Raw genomic sequence first — 4,720 nt, forward strand, 5'->3', positions numbered from 1 at the left:
TCCGTTTCTATGTAAGTTGGTGTTTGTTTTTGTTGCAGTTCATTATTTCAGTCGTCGATGTTTTCCTGTTGTAATTGTTGTGTATCCCTCGGTTCTAGTTAATAATCCGGATTTCTTTTCTCGCTTAATCGATTTATTACTATAGAACAGTGGTATACTACTGTTGACTTTATTGATACCACTACCAACGTTTCATTTCAAATGCCATATTAGTGACTTCTCATATGAAACAGAAACGCTTCTTATTTTGATTTTATAGCTCTATATGTGAATACACGTAACACGTTTGCTTTTATGCAGTAAACCTTTGCTTTTATGACATGTTCTATCATTCGTTCATTTACTCTGAAAGATATGTGAATTGAAGAACCTTATCTTATTACAGAAGTTGTCAACGTGGACAGTAAGACTCAAATAGGAAGGAAAGTTTTTTTAACAAGTTCTACCATGAAAATAGGTAATCGTAATTAATTTGATTTACATAATATATTTCTGTATTGTTATAGACTATTCCAACATTTACAACGAATAAGGCATTTATCTCTTGAAATCAATCTATCACTAATGTTATAGACTATTCCAACATTTACAACACATAAGGCATTTATCTCTTGAAATCAATCTATCAAAGACTTTCCAATTTGTGAGACATATGTTTCACTGTTTAAGGTACTTTACAATGGTTTGAATACTCCAATATTGTATACCAAATTCTTATAAGAACACTTTGTTTTTATTTACAAAGTTACACAGAAAAAACCTCCGTTAATTGGATATATTTTTAGATCATACATTTCAAAACAGATTTTGATTATTAAGCTGAGAATAAAACTGTACTACTTGACGGATAATCTGATTTTTTTATCAATAGTTTGAGGATAATAATTCTTGTAATTTGTAAGAGCTTTCTGAATCTATCAGACAAATACTTAATATTCTTAGATGATCTGACTTACTAGAGGGTTTGTTTATAGTGCGACAACGCACACAATTTCTTTAATATTGTTTTATTATTTGTAATTGTTGCTTTTACCTTTTCGTGTATTGATATTTTTTCTATATGTTTTTATTGCCTTGCCACTTTTTGTCCACAAAATACGGATTGAGTTTAAAAAAAATGTCTGAGCACTTACTGCGGTTACGTTCATGTCTTCGATTAAGAACTTCGTCAATTCCTTTGTTTTGTAAATTGTTTTTATTATTGAATCATTTGATGTTTTTGTTAGATCTTTGAAAGACATAATATAATCGAATTCTATTGCGACTGTCAAAAAAGTGAGAGTTTTAGCTATTTATAAATTAGATTGTATCCACCATTTTCTACACAAAGAAATACATGTACCAGAGACTGGTTTAGAGGGGGCCCCAGGGGGACCGGCCCCCTTTTCTGGGAAAAAATTGGTTGATTATCTAGGGAAACATTGAAGCGGACCCCTCTTTGGCAGTCAGTGGGCCCCAATTATGAACATGTCTGGATCGGCAACTGTGTATCAAGTAAGCAATATGACAGTTATTTTTTTATATGTTTGATGTGTTTGAGTTTTTGATTTTGAGAGTATACTCTATAATCTACAATTAAAAGATGGGGAACAAACAAATTGTCAAAAAATGAATCATTAACAGAATTTTACATAAAGAAAGAAATGCAACACTGAGAACGTGAATCTTAAGTACTAGAATACTAACATGAAGGGGAAATAATGTACTCTTGAGTTGGTATACATAAAAAGTAAAATAAAACAATACTGAACTCTCAGTATACATAGCACTGCTGTTGTATTTTCTTGTGTTCAAAGTGAACAATAAGCTGTATCAAGTAAGGAACTATCTGATTCAATAATGCTACGTGTGAAAAGAAACATGTCCATGGTAATTTTTCTAATTCTCATACCCTATCGTAACACTTCACTGTTAATAACATCGCACAATCTCATATGGTTTGTACCACTTTTGAATTTTAACTGACTTGTCGTTTGAAGATTTATGATAAAAAAAGAGTTTAGGGATAAGTTGTAAATCAGCAAAATGAATCAATTAAAAATGAAAAAAATATACAACTAAAAACGTTGGCATTTGTTTGTTTCAGTACCATCATCATCTCTAATGCTACGGAAAAGGTCTGAGATGATGATATTCGTGGTATTAGTTATCATATGTACATGCTGTTTTAAAGATTCCTTAGCCAGTCATAACCCATATACACCAATTGATTACCAGAAAAAGATTGCTCAAGGATTTTCCACAAATTATTTTAAAACCCTTAATTTCAATAAGTACAACAAGAAAAACTTAGCTGATGTTTATGATCGAGGTTTCAGAAATTTACGATTAAGATGTAGAGCAGATCTTGACAATTTTAACATGACTGTCTTTTTAAACAATTTAGAGACTGTCGTGGACGATTGTCTTGCTACGAACATTGCTCCAATAGTTTCTTGGATCCATCACGAGGCCGAAGCTTTCGCTACTGAATCACATCGAACAAAATATTTAGATTGGTGGACTAGTGTTGCTGAAAAGCTGAAAGATAAGGACTATAGACTTTCATTCAACCTATTTACAGAACTAGGAGTCGACTCATGTGGAAAAGCATGCGCAGAAAGTCTCAGAGAAAACACAGTAAAATACAACGACTGGACATCTGCTGTCGTAAAAAAGATAAGAGAATCCGGCGGAAAAAATGATAAACGGATCGTGATTCTAGGTTCTCCAAAGAAAACTGCAAAGGGGTTAAAAGAAATCGACTATAACATTTATAAAAACGATCATTATATGATGGCAGAGTGGCATATTTATGCATCCGGACCAAATAAAAGACATAGAAACAACGGAAAACCAGGTCAGAAATACTGGTCTGGGACTGGCGACCATGTCGGAAAAAGTAATGTCATGACTGCCATCGGATATGCCAACTATTTTACATCATTTTACAATTTGACCACTTATCTTGGTGCTTGGATGCCACAAGCTAATGAAAACGGGGACTTAAACCAAACGGAAATCATTAATTTTGGAAAATATTTTGTCCAAGTAATCAAACCGATCCCTTGGTCCATGAATGTTCTTGATACCTACTACGATACAAAGAACACCGATTGGATATTGAATGAACAGGCTATCACAGGTCAGACATTAAACATGTCACGAGTTCTGGATGAAATTATATCGGTTATGTAATGTATTCAGAAAAAAACATTCTTTCTTCAATGATACTTACGTGTTCGTAAATAAAAATGAATTTATTTACGTATAATTTTTTCTGAAGAAAATTCTTTTATTTGTCCACATTTAGAAGAATATGGGGTATAAAATAACGATTCAACATATTGACACATTCAAGATATAACAAAAAGTAAAATTCAAAACTGAAAGTACGTAATCAAACGGCAAAATCAAAAGTTCACGCACATCAAACGAATGGACAACAACTTTAATATTCCGATCCTGCATTAGCAGAAAAGGGTGAACAGAACATGTTTTTTTTTGTTAGCTAAACCTCTCAATTGTATGATATACACATATCCTCAGTGATTGATATAATCTTGCATCCAGTTCATGTTAAGTTATGGGCATAGAAAACTCTAGAGGAAAGAACCGAATACAAGATAATATCTTAACGTTTCAGAAACCAAAATGTGGACTACCATGCACAATGCAATGCAGAAGAGCTCACTGGATATAGTGCACAGTTGTTTTTCAGTTATAAAACTACTCTGGAGCTCATAAAATGAAGCATTATAATCAACATTATTGTCATCCGAGATATACAATATTATTTTTACCGTTGTAATGAAAAAGCAAACACAAACATGCCAATACACTTGCCCTAATTGACCTTTCCCTTGAAAATCGCTAAAGCGAAGGTTTGTTTTGTCAACATGATCCCATGGTAATGCTCATGTTTTTCTAATGTTTTCTCGTGCTCATCAACCCAAAATGCATACATGTAAAACCAATATTGAAATATAAATATAAAAACATATCCACATTTTGGTACTTATGGGTGGGAGAGGGGGGAACTTATTAAGAACCTCATCAACCCAAACAGGCAATATGTATTGCCTGACCAAACATAGCCCTTAAACCAACCACCACTTGGATATTGAAAGAATGAGGATGTATCACATGTACTTCCGCCAAAGATATCAACCAATGAGGTTATACACATATCCTCAGTGATTGATATAATCTTGCATCCAGTTCATGTTAAGTTATGGGCATAGAAAACTCTATAGTCCATACAGCATATTTGCAGGCCAATCTCAAAATACACCACTAGCAAGGCTTTCCCTTAAGGAATAGTCTTCCCAATACTTAAAACAAATTCAACACTTTTATGAAATATTATTCCTTTTAAAATTACTTTAAAACACTTCTAAACATTTAAAGATGCATGTAAACAGTTCTTTATAAATCGTTCATAATTCAATAAATTCTCATTAATTTGACCACATTCGGACTTTTAAAAGTTGAGTTAAGGCAATGAACTCATATCAAAATGAACATTGTCATTATTCTAATAACATCTTCAGCATGTAGAAAGCTTGTAAGCAAAGGGACTTAACCTTCAAGTGTAAACTATGCTGTCTTGTCTCTTTCTTTGCTGTTGTTGAATCAAACACACTCTTTACTTCATAATCAGGAACATTGACAATTGTATTTCCACTCGATTCTTCACATGTCCGCTGAAAATATATTAACCAATAACAAATTGTGTATT

The 4,720-nt window shown here is 32.7% G+C and overlaps 1 long non-coding RNA gene across 1 annotated transcript; it reads left to right on the forward strand.

The window, feature by feature from the left end:
- The first annotated feature begins 317 nt into the window (after positions 1-317).
- LOC143048755 (uncharacterized) lies at positions 318-3,243 on the forward strand. Its single transcript, XR_012969933.1, has 2 exons — positions 318-457; positions 2,087-3,243. It is a non-coding gene; the product is annotated as an uncharacterized LOC143048755 (long non-coding RNA).
- The last annotated feature ends 1,477 nt before the right edge of the window (positions 3,244-4,720 follow it).

Source organism: Mytilus galloprovincialis, chromosome 10, assembly GCF_965363235.1.
Source record: "Mytilus galloprovincialis chromosome 10, xbMytGall1.hap1.1, whole genome shotgun sequence".
Classification (NCBI taxonomy): domain Eukaryota; kingdom Metazoa; phylum Mollusca; class Bivalvia; order Mytilida; family Mytilidae; genus Mytilus; species Mytilus galloprovincialis.